This window comes from Crassostrea angulata, chromosome 10 (assembly GCF_025612915.1).
Source record: "Crassostrea angulata isolate pt1a10 chromosome 10, ASM2561291v2, whole genome shotgun sequence".
Taxonomy (NCBI): Eukaryota; Metazoa; Mollusca; class Bivalvia; order Ostreida; family Ostreidae; genus Magallana; species Magallana angulata.
In genome coordinates, this window is record NC_069120.1 from 53,114,402 (window position 1) to 53,134,878 (window position 20,477).

The window sequence follows — 20,477 nt, forward strand, 5'->3', positions numbered from 1 at the left end:
CATTATATTTGATTTGCGGATGATCCTACCGACTGAAAATGGCAAAGACAAATCTATCGAAATTGCAAGAAAACTTTACATGTTTGGCAATTGTTTGTGTGGATCATATAAAATTGCCTCTTATGGACATATTGGAAAATCATATTAAGCCGCCGGACCTTTACTACGAAATAAATTCTTCTACATTAATCTCTGCGAATAAACTTCGACCAGATCAAAAGAAACTATGTTATATTACACCTCCTGGTGTTCCTGATTATAGCAAGTTTGATGTGACTTTGCTGTACACACTTTTACGAAATTTGTGTCCTTCATTGAAACCATCAGGTAGGTGGGGAGAGGAGCCAGCTGCCTCGCATACACAACTTGGTGATGACATTGAACGCCTTAGACTGTTCAGAAATGAACAATTTGCCCATGCTAACTCTGCAGAAATATCTGACGGCGAATTTAACAACCTTTGGAAGGATCTACAAACTGTTATAAACAGAATTCAGAATAATAAAAAAGCAGGCTGTAAAACTGACTATCTACAAACCTTTAAGAGTATAGAGAAGCGCCTACTACATTGGGACGATCTGGAAAAGTACAAGCTGCTTTTGGAAGCCACAATACACGCATCTAAACAAAGAGAAGATAAGGGTAAATATATCAGTTTGTTTGCTCCTTTGACGTTTGTAGTACATTTTTATTATAACTTTTCATTTGGTTCATTTTATCATGCCTTTACATGTTGGCTTTTTAATTTCTTTATCGATTTACAGACGGGCCGGATATTCGGATCGAAGGTACTGAGGAAGCTGTCTGTGGCAGCACATTTTCAAGCAAATTTTAAGGAAAGAACAGTATCATTTTTGTCAGTCAATTGGAAAAAATTAATAAAAAATGAAAGCACACCAATTGACACAAGTAACAAGAAGTTCTGGAGTAAAACCAACAAGGAGCTCTTCATAGAATCTGTGTGCAAAGAAGATGAAGGGGAATATCAGGCAGTTCTCTCATTTGAAGAGGATAGAATAGGAACAACCATAAAAAGCAACGTTATTTTTCTGCGTGTTGTTGGTGGTATGATTGTGTTAAAACGAATAATTAAGATTAATATTCCTTTTTTTAAACAAAAAATGGAAATAAAATAGACACCCAAGTATATGAAGGGAAATATTCAAAGGTCAGCGTTGATGTTCCATCACTGACCATTTACAACGTCAACCAATATGATGCTGGACACTACACACTCACTGCAACCAATGCAGCTGGCACAACTGTTAGTGACGCCATTGTTCTCGGTATGGTTTTTTTGAAACAATATAAATAATTTATACAAACCATTATTGATTTACATTAATAAATCAAGTCATTTTAAATTACATACACATGTATACTCTACTAACACATAAGTACAATGTACATGTATATTGTAGATTGGCAAATAATCACGATGGTTTTAATGGCAAATAATCACGATGGTTTTAATTTCACTATGTTCGCGATTTATCGTTTTTCCGCAAAATTAAACCCATCGTATATAATAACATAAATATTTAAAACATGTTAATGCTTATACTTTGATCAACTGGTTTTCTTGGAGCGTGAAATTAAAACCATCGCGATTGGTACTTTATGAGAAATTGTGAAATAACACCGTGGAATTAAAACGACTTACAATAGAAAGGCTTTAACGTTAGTGGTAATATTTAAGATAAAAAATGGTTTGGGTAGTAGCATAATTTTCTATTAAAATATGTTACTCTTAAGTGTCTGTTTTATCTGATAAATATTAGACATTTTTTTTCATTTTCATCAGGATATTTAAAAAACGAAGCATCATTTTTGAATGTAAACCGGGGTATAAAAACGGGTTTGACACGTGTTCTTCTGGCCTTTTGGCCCTTTGGGCTTTAAGAGGGCCAGGAGGTTTCAAAATCAAATAATACATATGGATCAGCAAGTCTTTTGACAGAAGTTATTTCAATAAACAATTCTTTTACATTTTAACTTTACATAGGAATCCTTGAAGAAAAGAATCTTTAAAAATATTTTCCTCGGGGAACTCATTAGCTAGAACAGCTAAAACGTATCTTCATGCAGGGTAGATTCAACTTTATTCAAATCATGGTCCCTTGGTTTTAGATGGGCTACAATTGGGATACGAATTTGACCTATATAAAAAATAAAATATTCTAAAAAATTCCAATGTTATAATGTATGGTATTACATGTACTTATATGCAAGTATTAATATACATATATTGTTAATACCTAATTGTTTCACCGGGGCCCCTGGACAATTCTAAGGCCTCACAAGATGTTCAAAGGTCGATATCTATACTATTATATTAAAATAATAGACTCGATTTTTTGGACTTTAATACCGAGAAATCAGAAGAGTACTGTCTTTGTTTTTATATATTTTAACATTATTGGTACTTGAAGATTACCAATTTGTTTTAATGTTATCTCAATTAAGCTTCGCTAATTAAAAATCAACGAACATTTCTTCAAAAAATCCGGAAATCATCTGGATTTTTTTGATTTTACAATCTTCCGCGTGCGCATTACATTCACCCTAAATAACGGGATGCTATTTAGTTTATGTTTCCACAATAACACATTTGCATAGATAAACTCTGAAACGATATTACAAATCCATGAACGTGTAAATTTTCATTGAAAATTTTTCATCTACTGTTCATGAAGATACGGGAGATAACTCTAACTCAGTGCATTTAATATGAAAAAAGCCCGAGAGGTCCGAATGTCAACATGATGTGTAAATTTAAAGCGAGTAAAAATCGTTGGTGAAAAAGTGTTGAAATCTTCATTCATATGAATTGCAATGCAATGTATGCAATGTCAACCCGTGCACGCACGGGTCAAATGCTAGTGGATATACATGTATATGAATATAAACAATTGTTTAAGATCTTCTTGAGAACTGCAATGCTTAAAATAATATATATGTGACTATAAAATCATCCTGTTACAAAAAGGGTTCAGTGTTTAACATAATATCTGGAGAAAAATATGGAAATCTTTCCCTACAGCATCTATTCTACTACATCTTCCTGATATTTGGTATATGTAAAAGACTCCAACAGCTAGTTTTATTAGCTAAAGTTCAAGTGAGCTATTCTGATCAAATTGTGTCTGTCGTTCCCCTGTCTGTCCGCTTGTCCGTCTGTCTGTAAACTTATCACATTTTCACTTCTTCTCAAGAACCACTTGGCCAATTCCAAACAAATTTGACAAAAAGCATCCTTAGGCTAAGGGAATTCAAATTTTTGAAAATACGGACCATGCCTTTTTGCAAAGGGAGGAATTATTGAAAATGTTCATAAATTTCAAAAATCTTATTCTCACGAACCGTTAGGCCAGGAAAACTAAAACTTTTGTGGAAGCATCCTTAGGTAGTGTAGATTCAAAGTTGTGAAAATCATGACCCTCAGGAGTAAGGTGGGGCCACATTGGGGGGTCGCCTTTTATCCAAGGAATATATAGAGTAAATCTTTAAAAATCCTCTCTCAGAAAGTATTCAGCCAGGAAAGCTGAAACTTGTGTGGAGCATTCTCAGATAGTGTAAATTCAAAGTTGTGAAAATCATGATCCTCGGGGGTAGGATGGGGCCAAAATTGGGGGTCGATTTATTTTTACATATGAATATAAATAGTAAATCTTTAAAAATATTACTCGCAAGAACCATTTGGCAAGGAAAGTTGAAACTTATGTGGAAGCATCCTCAGGTAGTGTAGATTCAAATTTGTGAAAATCATGACCCTTGGGTGTAGGGTGGGGTAATTGGGCAGGGTTTTTTTAGGGGTCGTAGGGGCCTGTATTCTGCCCCATTCCTAACGGTAAAAAGTACATGTTTTTCCCAATTTCATCACAGAAAATTCCCAAAAGTTAAAAACAAATATCGTTTAAGAAAAAAAAAACGTGACCCGAAGTTTGTAAAAAGTAAATCTGGATTGGTGTTTTAAAAATCTAAACCGCATGCTCAAAATAAGTGCCTGTGACTGTCAACAATATCGCACAAATCAAAGTATTACAGAAAAATATTAAACTGGATGATGCAAAACTGGTTAAACCTAATTACACATACTTTTCTAACAAAAAAGTTATGTCTTATTTGAAATTGTTTAGAGAAATGTAAGGTATGACATTTTCCCCAATTTCATCCAAATGTCGCTATTTTTCCCAAATGGAAAGGCCCAGGCCCTTGTTTTTGGGACCTGAAAAAAACCCTGTTGGGGGTCGACTTTTTATTTATAAATATATAGAGTAAATCTTTAAAAATCTTCCTCTCAAAACCATTGGGGCCAGAAAAGTTAAAACCTATGTGGAGGCATCCTTAGCTGGCGTAAATTCAAGGTTGTGAAAATCGTGACCCTCGGCGATAGGGTGGGGCCTTAATGGGGGGGGGGGGTCGACCTTTACCAAGGAATATACAGAAAAAATCTTTAAAAATCTTCTTCTCAGGAACCATTTTGCCAGGAAAGCTGAAACTTGTATGGAAGCATCCCCAGGTAGGGAAAAATCATGACCCTTTGGGGGTTTGGTGGGGCCACAATGGGGGGGGGGTTCGACTTTTTAGATAGGAATATAGGAGTAAATCTTTAAAAATCTTTTTCTCAAAAATAATTTGGCCAGGAAAAGCTGAAACTTTTATGGAAGCATCCTCATGTAGTATAGAATCAAAGTTGTGAAAATCGTGATATTGGGGGGTAGGGTGGGGCACTTTGGGGGTCGACTTTTTACTTATGAATATGTAGAGTATATCTTTAAAAATCTTCCTCTCAAATCATTAGGCCAGGAAAGCTGAAACTAGTGTAGAAGCATTCTCAGGTAATGTAGATTCAAAGTTGTGAAAATCATGACCGTTGGAGGTAGGGTGGGGCCTTAAAGGGGGTGACGAATTTTTACATAGGAATATATAAAGTAAATCTTGAAAATCTTCTTCTCAGAAATTATTATTCCAGGAAAGCTGAAACTTATATGGAAGCATCCCCAGGTAGGGAAAAATTATGACCCTTGGGGGGTTTGGTGGGGCCACAATGGGGGGGGGTCGACTTTTTAGATAGGAATATATAGAGTAAATCTTTAAAAATCTTCTTCTCAAGAACCATTTGGGCAGGAAAGCTGAAACTGGTTTGGAAGCATTGTCAGGTAAGGAGATTTCAAGTTTAATCATATTATGATTCCCGGGGGTAGGATGGGACCACAAGAGGGGGGGGGGTCAAATTTTTACATAGGAATATATAGAAAAATATCTTTGAATCTTTTTCTAAAAAAAAACATTTGCCTAGAAAAACTGTAACTTTAGTGAAAGTAACTTCAGATAGTGTAGATTCAAATTTGTTCAAATTACAATCTTAAGTAGTGTGGGGCACATTGGGGATTCAGTTGTACAAAGGAAAACATTTTAATTATTCACCAAAAACTGAAATTTTATTATATATATATATATATATATATATATATATATATATATATATATATATATATATATATATATATATATATATATATGCTTTTTTTATAGAAAGCATTTTTATGCATTGCTGATTCTTTAAAATTGCTTAACCTTGGCCCCTGGACAATTATTGGGTCTCACAAGGGGTTCAGAGTTTGATGTAGGTTTATATCCTGTATATAAACAATTGTTTAGGGTCTTTTTGAGAACTGCAATGCTGAATATGATATGACCACATAATCATAATCATAATTATAAACATAGCTGTTAGAAAAGGGACTTGATAATAACATAAGAATATCCAGGGGGAAACATGTTTTTTTATACTAATAGGATCTACATGTATTATACCACATTGTCCAGATATTTTGTGTTATAACTCCTTGAAGCTGATTTAATCATGCCCATTGTTTCTAAGGTGAGCGATGTGGCCTGTCGGCCTCTTGTTTGGATAAAGGATATAATAGCTGCAATAATGTAGCCCTCTCCCGATTTTTTTTTTGGGAGGGGCTACAACTCCATAGGATCTCCGTAATGGTGCAAGTGCGGGAGTGATTCACTCCCGCAACGATTTAGTTTCAAATCGTATATAAATGACAATAACATCTGCATTTCTTACCTGAACCCACACATTGTAGATGTCTGTGGCATAAATTAATCAAAAAATATCAGATATAGTCCATATATCGGTTATTTTCGTGTAAGTCAACAACGACAGTTGAATTTGTCCGCCATGTTTACTGACCTTGACCGGTTTTATTTTGGGACAGCCAATGAGAATTTAGGAGCGGATATTGAACTGAATGTAGGTATTCCCCTATTTTAAACACAAATAACGCGGTAAATATGAATTTTCCATTATATACTATTTCCTTAAAGGTCATATGAAACGATATCCTGACCATATTGAGTTATATACGGGGATGAGTTCATAAGTGCCTATTTAATAAGATTGACATTGTTTTTTGAATATTTTATGCAAAATGTGACCGCCACAGTCGATCAAAATCACTTAATCGGGAAAAGGAACATAGACTTACGCGGCCTACCTCCCTTGCTTACGACGTCAGTAAGACCCAATGGCCTTATAAAGTTATGTTGTGAATACAAATATCCATGTAATTTTGCATCATTTTAAAAGAAAAAAATACTATTTAATATAAAAACTTGTATAATTAAACAATAATCAACTACGGCAGTATTTTTTCTCTCAAGAAATGAAATCGTGTGAGTTTATATTTGATAGCGTGTACATATTCAGTTAGAAGACTTCACGGTTATATTGTTTGTTTCGCTTTCAAATTCACAAATATGTTGCCATTTAGTTATTTTTAGTCTAAGAGAAACTTCAAATGTTTTGATTTTGAAACGTGTACTTGTATGTGCGGTGTTTTGATTTTACAACGTGTACAATGTATGTGCGATGTTTACTCACAGATCCCTTCTATTTCACTTTCTTCCGCAATTTTTTCTTTCGTTCTTTTATTATCTTGATAAAATCTGTTGATTATCTTCACATTCGTTCACAACTATTTTTATCAAACAAACGATTAGTTTTACCGATACATTTCTAAATCCTTAAATGCCATATTTCCGCGATCTAATTTAATAAAACTTTAATACACGTGTACACAAAGTATTTTCTAAAGATATTGCTACATATATATATATATCAATAAGTCAGAAATTTACTTCATTTAAAAATAAAATTACAGCAGCTCTTAAATACAAACTATGTACACAATGCCTCAAACATTTTCATTGGCCTGCCTTATACTTTTTTATGTGACAATTATGAATGAAATTGCTTTAATTCCCTTTAAATGTAGCATAATCATTGTGCGTGTCGAAGAAGAAAATGATGTTTCTGTTTCAAAAGGATTAGGATAATTCATTAATCAGCTGTTAATGTTGGAGCATTTTTTTCGTTGAATTTTCACTGCAGCACGGGATCTTCATCATGATTTTCTGGTGATAAGCTGATATAAGATTTATTCATTAACGACCAATTAAAACTAAGTCATCTGTTCTACGAAATCAAATGATCTCATTTGAAAAGAAAGACACGTTCATATATGCAAAAATTACTAAAATCAAATCGATAAACTACTGTAAAATTACACTAGTTTTGATGCATTGTTTACATCGGTGGGTCTGTGTGACGTCATAGATCCACAAAATCAAGAACGATAAGCGGGAAAGAATTTTTTCAGGTGCTGAGTTTTCACTGTTATTTCTAAGTAATGCAAAGGCAAAAAAACCTTACATCACGTATTTTAACATTTGTTTATACCAAGCTTTATATTTATGAAAGAAAATCAAAGTGTTAAAAATCGTTTCATATGACCTTAAAATGATCGTTTAGTGATAGAACGAGGTAAGATCGATTATTTACTCTGACATTCACGTTATCAAGCCCATCAAAACTCCAAGCGTAAACTCATAAAATCACGCGAGAATTGTCATGGTTGCTGAAAAAGACGACTGGTAAACATGCTGATGTGTTTTATCTGGTTTTGATTTATATACGGTTACTTTGTTCAATCTGAATTAAAAAATCATTTTATCCAAAGAAAGTCAAATATAAAATCGATCTTTTCAGACCGAAGTCAGCCGCATTAAAAAATTAATTTTGCACCATGTAGCCCTCTCCAGTAAACATCAGATATAAATCAAAGTACTGAAGTACTGACGGGTGTTGATTTTATCGATTATCATTTATTTTAAAATCAACTTATCTTGCATGGCAATTAGTTTCTAGTCTGTGTTTGAATTACGCGCTTTTTCATTATATGGATTTTAGCCTTTTTCGACCAGAATTTCGAGAAACCCCATATGAATCATGTTATACAGTTGTTGACTGGGGTCGAGGGCAACAGCTGATCTGTCGGACCGGTTCGCAAACTGTTGCCCAAGGCCGAAGGCCGCGGGCAACAGTTTGCGAGCCGGTACGACATATCAACTGTTGCCCGAGACACAGTCAACAACTGTTTTGTTATACCCCTTCTAATCAATAACACGTTTTCGCGGAATGTGACGTCACCGGTCAACAGTCTTTTTTAACAGTCTTTTTTAACAGTTCTAATCTAACAGTTCCAGTCCAACGGTCAAAATGCTGGACTTTTTTCGTATAGAGTTATAAAGTAACTGTTTTACAGGGGTATAACAATGTGTAATATTTAAAGATTGATTTCAAACTATGAATATTAAAGTAATCGAAGCAATTCTAAAAATTGTATGGATCCAAGCACTATTGATATCAAACTCTAATCTCGTTCAACCAGACGCTCGGCGGTCTCCGTTAATATCCGTCAAGCAAGAGAGCCTCTCTGCTTGTCGGAGATTTACGGAGACAGCCGAGCATTTGGTTGAACGAGGCTATATTAAACACTGGCGTAGGAATACATGAGACTATAAAAATATCTTAGTTGTTCGTATTATATAAAATCTGACTATTTTCAAAGTGTTTATTGATTAGTTTCATTGAAAAACAATGCTTCAGTCATACATTACATCGAATTTTTCTATTATTTTCAAGAACTAAGTCTTGTCAGCGGTGATAATTTGTGCTTAGGTCCAAACACTGTTTCACTTTCGGTTTGCAAGAGTAACTGCATAGGAGAGTTGATTTAAATCAACTCCCAAAAACCGGAGATGGCTACATTATTGCAGCTAATGATATAAATAAATGGTTTAATTTTGATCTTAACAAAGTTTTAATGACAGTGACACAACCAATCGGAGTAAGAAATCTTCTTTCCTACTGTTTAATGAGTGCAAGGATTTATGGAATCTGAAAACCAGAACTAGTTTCAACACTTTCTGAAAGTTCCACTAAACATTACTAACTAATATAATAAGAGATGTAGATCACCAACTCATTGTTCGTTCATTTACGAAGTATGATAAAAACTTGATCTGAATTTTTTACGGTATAAATTTCATCATTGTTTCTGAATAACATTAGTAAAGTATTAACCTTTTTTAATTTTATAAGCAATACGGTAAATTTAAGCTTGGATACTTTTTGAACACTGTTAACAAAAGAATATTTAAAGGTTTAGTCCAGTCAATTTAAAAATGATGTGTACAGTTGCATTTTAAATTCTTACATTTAAAAAAAAAATCAACAAACGCCAATGTAAACAACAATATCTACTTTCGTAAAAAATGTTTAATATTTCTATGTTTAATTTAACAAAAATAGTTCCTGTTATCTTGCTTATTAATTAAATTAAATTGATGTACGACTACTACTACATACGTACACACACGTTTGTGTGAATCAGAGATGGGGTCAATTACAATGGAAAGTAATTAATTAGATTACATTTACTTTCTTAAATTCTTCAATTAACCATTTATTACCATTACAAGAGTTTTCAAATGTAATTAATTAAATTACAATTACTTTGCAGATGTAATTAATTAAATTACAAATTACATTTTCATCAAAATTTACTATAACCATGATTTATCAACAACATATAAACATTTAAGGAGGTATGTGTATAATGTGAATAACATTTCGTCATAATCAAAATACTTTTACTGTTTGAGAATTTGCTTATAACTAGTACTCTGATAAGTAACAAATTTTGGAAAGAACAAATATAAATTTGATTTATTGTTTATTTCAAAACGCAGGTACCAAATCTATAGTCACAATATGAAGGTGTCCCATACCACCTTGATATTCAATAAAAATTTGAAAGTGATATCCCCTAACCTACACCTATCATGTAACTAAAGTATTTTCTGCATGCAAAACTATTATATGAAAACTTTCACCTTTGCATTTTTATCCACTATGTTATAAATACAATGCCAAAATACAGGTTAATCTCGGGTAGAGGACAGACTATAATTGTTATCAAAACACAATTCACACCTGTTGTTCTGTACCTACATGTAATTATCAAATGTTTGCATTAAGGAAACACACCCTGTGGACATGTTAGGCATCAAAAACTTTAAACCCATTTGAATCCATGCATTCAGCTCTGTGTATTTTAGACTATCAATTAGCAATCATGACTTGATAGTTTATATTATTTCGGTAACACTGATTTTGTTGGTAAATTAAACAGTGATTTTTTAAACTAATTTAATGATAATTGTCACACTAATTATTCTAATAAGAAGGGTAATAAGTATTTTTTTTTTAAATTAAAAGAGATCAAGCAAATCATCAAATTCATGTACTTAATTAAATTTGGGAAACTTATTATTAAATATTGAATCACTGAAAAAATTCATTTTGAGAAATATTTAGTATGATATATTTAACAATAGTTCAATGCATTTTAGCTACTCTTCCTATCTTGACCTTGTACCATTGATAGTGTGGGGAACAATGGGCAGTGGACAGCTTTACATTTATATGTACATCAGTGTGTAATTGAATGTAATGGAAAAGTAATTGGAATTACATGCCTTTTTTGAAAGTAATTAATTAAATTACCATTACATGTAATTGAAAATTTGGCCAATTACACATTACTTTCAATAACATCAAAATTTGTAAATAATTACACTCAATAACCATTACATATTACCATAACCCATCCCTGGTGTGAATGCACACAAAACACATAACATGAACTTAAACATTTAACAGGAGCGCCTGAGATTGTTTTGGAAGAATGTGAAGAGGGATCTGATGGTTGCCAAATATTTCCCGTCATTATAAAATCAATTCCAACAGCTTACAACGTCCAATGGCAGGTGGCAAACAAACAAAACGAAACGTTGACACCATTAGATGAAAATGCTGAAGAATACAGAGGAACAACCAATTCCATTCCCCATTCAGTGTTGGTTGTCAGACGAAAAGAACAACTGAAAAACAACACCTACCAAATAAAAGTGCAAAATTTTATCGGAGTCGGGATAAAAGAAATATCAAGTATGCACTTTTATCTTTTTTAGTAGCTTTGAATGAAGTAAAATAGGTTGTCGTTCTTATTTCAACTGATAATGTAAAAGTTTTTAAAGATATGTTTTTGACACATAAAAAGAAAATTAAAATAAAAACATTTTCAATAAGAAGTGCACGATTCTTCCGGAGGCGTGGGGAAACAAATACAAAGGTTTTTAGCTCACCGAGACGAAGTCGGGGGGGAGCTTATGCTATACCCTCGGCGTCGGCGTCCGGACCAGGTTAAAGTTTTTGTTGCAGGTCCTGTTTCTAACTTTTTACTTGTTCTATCTTCACCAAACTTGAATGGATGATGCACCTGGACCTACTTATCGACATGAGAGACTTGGATGCTGAATCTGGGCCATGAATTTCAGTTGCTGAAGGAGGTTGAGGTTTTTGGAGGAGGCTAAAGTTTTTGTTGCAGGTGCCGTTTGAAAGCCATTTTTAAGTTTATACTTGCCCTATCTTCACCAAATTGCATGTATGGTGCTTCTTATGATACTGATGCACTTGACAGGCTTGGATGCTGAATCTGAGCCATAGGTTTCAGATGCTGGATGTGGTTAAGGTTTTTAGAGCTGGTTAAAGTTTTTGGAGCAGATGCCCTCTGATGATTATATCTTAGTTATTACTGGTCTTAACTTCACTAAACTTATGATACTGGTGCACCTGACAGGTTTGAATGCTGAATCTGAGCCAAAGGTTTTAGATGCTTGATGAGGATAAGGTTTTAGAGCTGGTTTAAGTTTTTGGAGCAGGTGCCCTCTAATCATCATATCATATCATCATATCTTAGTTATTATTGGTCTTAACTTCACCAAACTTGCATGGATGTTGCGTCATATGATACTAATGCACCTGACAGGATTGAATGCTGAATCTGAGCCAAAGGTTTTAGATGCTTGATGAGGTTAAGGTTTTTAGAGCAGGTGCCCTCTGATGATTATATCTTAGTTATTACTGGTCTAAACTTCACCAAACCTGCATGGATGGTGTGTCATATGATACTGATGCACCTGACAGGCTTGAATGTTGAATCTGAGCTAAAGGTTTCGGATGCTGGATGAAGTTTAGTTTAATGAAACAGCTTACATGTTTAATAGATAATAGTGCTGTTTCAAACTTGCATTATTGATTTAACTTTGATATTAATAAATCACTGAGGTATCTTCATATGCCTAACTTGATCTTCATTATCAAGGATGCTAAAAGAATTTCTATCTCACTCAAACTTGTTTGACAGATGTGTTGGTTGTTAAATGATAGAACATGTCATTGACTCCTATTATATAATATTGTTTGATATGATACACTTTTGTTTTATACGATACAATATGATATAATATTTGATATTGTCAAGATTTATACATGATATTGTATCAATTTGTTGTATATTATGATATTGTATTATGATCTTGTTGTGTATAGTATAGTATATTCTGATACATTAGTGTATAAATATGATAATGTATTATATAATACATTATTATATTACATGATATTGTATCATATTAAACAATACAATAATGTTTCAAGTTATATTGTATCATGGATATAAATCATATTATGTATCATATATGATACAATATCATACTATATATACAATATCATACAATATAATTTCATATACTTTATCGTATCATATATAATATGACAATTTATTATGTGATCCACTAAATATTGTATTAAACGATACAATACCATTACATATATTATGATACAGTATATTCTCGCATTATCACCTGTGTGAGATCCGTTTGTCCAGTGTGAGACAGTGTGACACACGAGTGTGAGATTTTTTATTGTCCGTCGAACTCCTAAACGATAAAAGATATCAAATTCAAATTTTCAGGAATTGTAGACGAATGATTGTAGTTTTGTCTAAAGTGAGCCATTTATGTTTGGCGCAAAAGGCGCCGAAGCTCGCCTGCACCCGAAAATTGAGATGTAAAAAATATAGTGATTTTTCTTAGTTTTCTTTAAATATCTCTTATCTCGAAAATATTTTGTTAAGACATGTAGAACAATTAAAATTTATTTTTACAAGAACTTTCATTCGACATCAAGAAAAAGGGGCTGCCCACTCAAATTAGGGGCCAAAAGGGCTCTGAAGTCTTTCTTCCATAGCACTTCACTGAAAAATATTTTGTTATATGTTAAAGAAGCAAAAATGTTCATCTTACAGTTATTTATCTATTCATTATAAAAATAATTTCATGCGTTACGTAATTAGGGGTTTTCAGGGGCCAGAAGTCCAAAATTTCGATCACTTATATCACAAAAAGGACAAATATTTTGAAAAGCAAAATAGAAATAGAAGATGCCTAGAATGATGTTCTAAACAATATTCAACCATTAAAATTTCGTTCCGTGGCCCCAATAAGGAGATAAGGGGTCGGCCCCTAAAACGTTCTTTCCCAGATAGCTCAAGAACGGTAACGAATTTCTAGACACTTGTTGAACAAAATATGTGTAATATTAAAAGACCTTTCATTTGACATCAAGAAAAAGGGGCTGGCCCCTCAAATTAGGGGCCAAAAGACTCTTAAGTCTTTTTTCCATAGCACTTTACTGAGAAGTAATTTGTAATATGTTTAAGAAGCAAACATGTTAATCTTACAGTTATTTAACTTTTCATAATATAAAAGAATTCATGCGTTACGTAATTAGGGGTTTTAAGGGGCCAGAAGTTCAAAATTTCGATCACTTGTATAACAAAAAGGACAAATATTTTGAAAAGCAATATAGAATAAAAGATGCTTAGAATGATGTTCTAAACAATATTCAACCATCATAATTTCGTTCTGTGGCCCAAATAAGGAGATAAAGGGTCGGCCCCTAAAACTATTCTTTCCGAGATAGCTCAAGAACGGTAACGAATTTTTAGGCACTTGTTGAACAAAATATGTTTAATATCAAAAGACCTTTCATTTGACATCAAGAAATAGGGGCTGGCCCCTCAAATTAGGGGCCAAAAGGGCTCTGAAGTCTTTTTTCCAAAGCACTTTACTGAGAAGTAATTTGTAATATGTTTAAGAAGCAAAAATGTTTATCTTACAGTTATTTAACTATTCATAATATAAAAAAGTTCATGCGTTACGTAATTTTGGGGTTTTAAGGGGCCAGAAGTTCAAAATTTCGATCACTTGTATCACAAAAAGGACAAATATTTTGAAAACCAATATAGAATAAAAGATGCTTAGAATGATTTTCTAAACAATATTCAACCATCAAAGTTTCGTTCTGTGGCCCCAATAAGGAGATAAGGGGTCGGCCCCTAAAACTATTCTTTCCCAGATAGCTCCAGAACAGTAACGACTTTTTAGACACTGGTTTAACAAAATATGTTTAATATCAAAAGACCTTTCATTTGACATCAAGAAAAAGGGGCTGGCCCCTAAAATTAGAGGCCAAAAGGGCTCTGAATTTTTTCTTCCATAGTTTTTTACTGAGAAATATTTTGTAATATGTTTAAAATGCAAAATTGTTAATCTTCCAGTTATGCATCCATATATCATTTTAAAAAATCTCATATGTTACGTAATTAGGGGATTTAAGGGGCTAAAAGTCTTTTGATGATAACTTTTAATTGTGAACTATTTTGTAATACATTATAGAAGCAATTATATTCATCGAAACACTATACACCTGTAAATGACAATTGTTTACTCCTTTGTTACGTAATAAGGGTATAAGGGGACAGAAGTCCGAAAGTTTGATCTTCAATATATTAAAATGGAGAAAAATTTCGAATGCTTAACGATATGCAACCATCATTGTTTTGTTACCTGATCCCTTAAAGGAGTTATAGGGCCGGCCCCTAAAATGATCTTTTCCAGATATCTCGAGAACGGTATAAATTTTGAAACACTTGTTGAACAAAATTAGCCCCCCCCTCCCCCCCCCCCATTTTCTGATTTGTTTCGTTGATGAAGATCAAAGGCAATTTCATTTCCTTTTCTTAAAATCGGACGGAAGACCTCCTCGTTGCTCGCAACGAGATCGTGTATAGTTACACTTATATTTGCACAATTTGCTGTCCATAACTTTACTAATTCATAACATATACTTTACATTACACAATTACTAGACTCGTACACGTACTTAACTTTCATATACTTGTGTACTACAGAAATACATTTATTTTTCGGCAACTACTACGCGCCTTACTCTGAAATACATACAGCATATGTTTACCATATGTAATACATACACCATATGTTTACATTACAACAATACACATACTTTTACTTTATACCTAATAGTTTTTATATGAGCAAATACTCATTATTACACATTACTCAAAATACTTCTAATTTACTCACGGAAAATATAAAACAAGGTTATCTTGACATTTTAGGAATAAATACGGCATTAAATCCGTCTTAATAAAATAAAAACAAACTTACCCAGAATAGTTGGACTCTGGTCAGTAATACTTATATGTTACATGAAGAATAAAATAAGGAAGCTGGTTAAAAACGTCCGCTCTCACCAATTCCTACGCCCAGACTGAATTCTTAAATGCACGGGATTAGAACCCGCCAAATAAAACCGGCCGAGTTTACTTTTAAGTATGGAAAGCAACTCTGACATCAAATTATAAACGTAGCACAAAATGTATGGAAAGTAAGCGTGGACGTCAATTGTGACAATGACCCATTTTATATTTCATTCGTTACAAATTAAAAATGGCTGAGAATTCAGGATAGATGGTTTGTTAGTGGCACAGTAGGCTAGGTGTCAACAAATTAAATGATATCATGAAAACAAACTGAAAAAAATGCTGGCTTACCGGATAAAAAAAGAATTACAAACACAAGTGTCCGGAAAACGCTGGTACAAAGGATGACCGACTCGAATGTCCCGGACACCTTAGAGGTTTATCTAACGGGTCACAAAAACATTCAATCGCTTAACAATTACCGCACAATAAACGATACACAGAAATTCGCAATCAGCAGCATTCTTTCCAAATCTTCATGCAAAACTTCTTCATTAGTTTCATTTTTAAACACTGCACAAAATACTCATCGGCTTGATACACCAGCAGCAGTCACGTCCTCGTCTACAATGGTAGATGTTCAACCACGCTTTGAAAACACCGCCATCGAAACTCAAAATAATCAGGTCGCACTGTGTTCCTCTTCAGCAAGTGCTTACCATTCCATGGGATCAATATTCAGCGTTGGACATATCTATGGGAATGTAACTGTCAACATCACAAACAACACAGTTCAGTCAAGAAAGAGAATTCGTGTAACTGACTCCGACTCCGATTAACTTATATTAACTTGATTTAGCATCCACAATAAACGTATAGCCTACGTAATACATGACGCAGTTTTGAAATAAACATTCATTCATTTTAAGAAAGTATTTGATACCGAATACAATTTATTCACTTGTTTTATTTTTTCATTTTAAAGTTTTTGAATTTATAAACTTGAATATACCTTTAAAACGTAGTTGTGTGTTCTTTTTATGACTTAGCACTATATGCTACACGCGGAAGGATAAATCTAAATACCGTTTTTAACATATTACATATAGTGTTTTAAAAAAGAGTCGTCTTAACATTGTTAAAATGATTTTGATGAATGAATTGTTGATTTTTTAAGTTTACACAAAAGTGTAAACCATTTCGAGATATGATCTCTTTGATGGTGCATTTATTTTTTAAATCAGAATTCAAGAAACAATATTAAGATTTTTCGAGGCGGTACCAGTCAATCCGTTTATGTTCGTAAAATAATGCGAGAAAAAAAATCATTCATTATATACTCGTGTGGGATAGTGAAATTCCACCTCGGGGCCAAGATTCACGGTCTAGGACTAGGCAGAGCCTCGTCCAAGACCGTGAATCTTGTCCCCGAAGTGGAATTTCACTATCCCACACGAGTATATAATGAATGATTCTATAAATATCTTGACACACTGTGATATCATGCTGTGCCATTATATAGTACAGTACTATATTATATCATATAATATATATTGTATAGTATCACAGAATGCAATATAGTATTGTGTATTATTGTATTGATAAAATATCTCACAATACTGATTGAAACGAATATATGATTATCAAACAATTTTTTAACATGTGATTTACGATATTGTGTCAAAGAAACATCCATGAATATCTTAGATTGTTAACAATGATTTTTATATAATATGATAAAGGTGGTCTTACAAAAGTGAACTGAATATGAGCCATAGGTTTCGGATGCTGATGGAGGTTGGCAAGGGTTTTTAGAACATGTTAACATTTTTGGAACAGGTACACTGTGATAGCCATATTTAACTGATTTTTATTCAACATATCATGTATCTTTATTAAACTCGCTTGTATGATGCATCAACTGAAAATAGTGGATAAGACAGGCTTAATTGATAAATATAAATCCTATTTTTAAATGTTGAGGGAGGTAAAGGTTTTTGGAGCAGATCACTTATCCAGTAAGTTATTGGCAGTCCTATCTTCACCTAACTTGCAACGATGATGCATGTATAGAAATATTTGGACATGACAGGCTTAGTTGTTGAGTTTCGGATGCTGGCAGAGTTAAGTTTTTGGATCGGAGTAGGTCATATTTGAGTTATCATTGGTTTTATCTTTATCAAATTCGCATCGATATTCGATCTGGGCATATTAGTGATATAATTTGACACTAAATCTGAGTTTTCGGTTTTGGATGCTGAAGGAAACTAAAAAGCATGTGCTCTTTTATCACTGTATCTAATTTATTATTGGTCTATTAAACTTCTTAAGGTGGATGATGCATCTCATACAACATATGCATTTGGCAGGCTTAATTACTCTATATGAAGAATAGGAGGATAAGATTTTTATAGCAAGTTGTTGTTGTAAATGAAGCAGTTGCACTTTGATGATGGTGTGGAAACTCTTTTCTTGTCCTATTTTCACCACGTTTATATATATTGCAAGTTATATAATATTCAAAATTTAAAAAGAAGATATGGTTTTTTTTTTAATACAGTTTTACATTGTATAAGAATATAATGTAGTTTAAAATATGATACAATAACTATACACTAGATTACATGGTACAATACTTTATTATTTCATTCCATATCATATCACATTATATTTTCTGATTTTATATCATACATGCATTGTATGGCAAATATTACATTGAATTATAGGATACCATAGCGTATGGTATGGTGTAATACAAAATGTAGTACATGAATAGAAAATAATATACATGTATGTACAATCATGCTGAATATTTGGACACATGTAGAATTATATATGGATATAGAGTTCTATAAGCAACTGTGTGTTAAATAATTGATAATATATAATGTACTGGTCCTTTTAGCTCACCAAGACGAAGTCAGGGGAGCTTATGCATCCCATTTCTTATCTGTTCTTATCTATCTATAGCTAGGTAGGTATCGGATAGCTCAGTAGGTTAAAGCAATGGCTATGTCAAACATGATATTTTTGTGTCGTGGTTCGATTCCATCTGTGGTCATACTTTTTCCTTTTCTTAATTATCGGCATTTATAAACACTGTTTTATTTTTTTATGCAGAATTGTGCATTTTGTATACTAAACTTCAATTCTCCTTAAATGCTCATTTGCTCTTTGAATTAAAGATACTGTATACAGCGTTATTTTTGCCTCGTCTTATTTTCGGCGTTTTCTATTTGCAAACGGTTTCGACCCGCCTTGAATTCGCCCAGACAAAGTTGTTTTGAATGAAGAATATCGTTTGAAACATAGGGATTCGCCCAGTCTTAAATTCGCGAGTAAAAACTGTTGCGTTTGCCTTTTCAGGCATCTATAGGAAATAGTACCATTGTGGGGGAAGTTCTGCAAAGTAGTTGCAGTTTGTTATTTGCAAAGAATGTGTGCATTGGTGACATTTTCAGCCAAAAATATAAGAGGTTAAAAGATAAGAAAAAATGGGAATGGTTTAGTTTTATTTTTCCGTCTCCTTGCAATCCCGCCATCAGGTATGTACCCTTATACAAAGGATACAGCTGTTAATACGGGAATGAGTTCGGTTGAATGTACACTGACTGATTATAGTGTTCGAACGCCTCGTAAAAACCCTTCTACATCACTCTTTCTGTTATTTCTGTTGACTAAGACAGCGTGTTTTTTTGTCTCAAAGAGTTAAAGGGTTTGCGACCTTTAAAATTGCGTCAAGCGACACTTTCGAATATCCTTGGTTGTAAATAAACTCATATAATGAACATGTATCGTTTACTGTGGATTCCTAAAATCAAAAAGTGGAACGGACATCGATATGCTTTTTGCGCAGACAGAAACCAATACCGGCCCTAAAGTCCACTCTTTTGTTATAAATAAGTGTTCTTCTAATAATTGTCGACAAATGGGCATTTTGCAAAGATGAAATGCAAGAAACGAAATCTGAGAAAACGTACAATTACCAGCAGAGTAACGGATACGCCAAAAAACGATGATAACGAAAATTGATTTACATGATATTTTATGTTTAAAATAGATGTAACATGCCTTTGTAAAAGATATGTCAAAAAGGAAAAAAAAAACCAAAAAACAAAAAACAAAAACAAAACAAAAATACTATGGTTTTTTAATATATATTTTTACAAGTAGATGGATATCTTTATATGACAGGACTTGTACTCGATTTGAGCTCAAATTTTTTAAATTTTTTATTTCCATTTTTAATGTCTAGAATAGTCAGTTTGGATGTTTTAATGCTTTCTCAAAATTTAAAAGTTAAATATCGAGCACCAAGAAAGATACAGAGGTTAGAATTCTTTATTTGTTTTGTAAACAAAGCTTGAGTCCTGTAATTGTTTACATATGTGTTGTACTAGTGTTGCATTAAAAATGTTTAAAATTTATCAATCTAAACTTAACTGTTCTATTAATTGAAAAATGTTGTTATTTGAAATAGAAATTTGTGCGTTTATGACCTATAATTACGTATCAAAATTTAATAATTGAAATTAGTTTAATTAATTTATTTCGTTTAGTGCGATGAAATATCTCATACATTCTTTTAACTTAAAATGGTATTCTTACATAAATCTTATTTAGACTAATTTTCACTCCCAA

General features: G+C 32.9%; 1 protein-coding gene across 1 annotated transcript in view; it reads left to right on the top strand.

Moving 5' to 3' along the window:
• The first annotated feature begins 1,154 nt into the window (after positions 1-1,154).
• The window catches only part of LOC128164691 (uncharacterized), a 40,895-nt gene continuing 21,572 nt past the window's right edge, over positions 1,155-20,477 (top strand). Inside the window, exons 1-2 of the mRNA XM_052828675.1 lie at positions 1,155-1,286; positions 11,090-11,377. The gene's annotated coding sequence lies outside the window, so the exon portion shown is untranslated. The remainder of the gene's footprint in view (positions 1,287-11,089; positions 11,378-20,477) is intronic.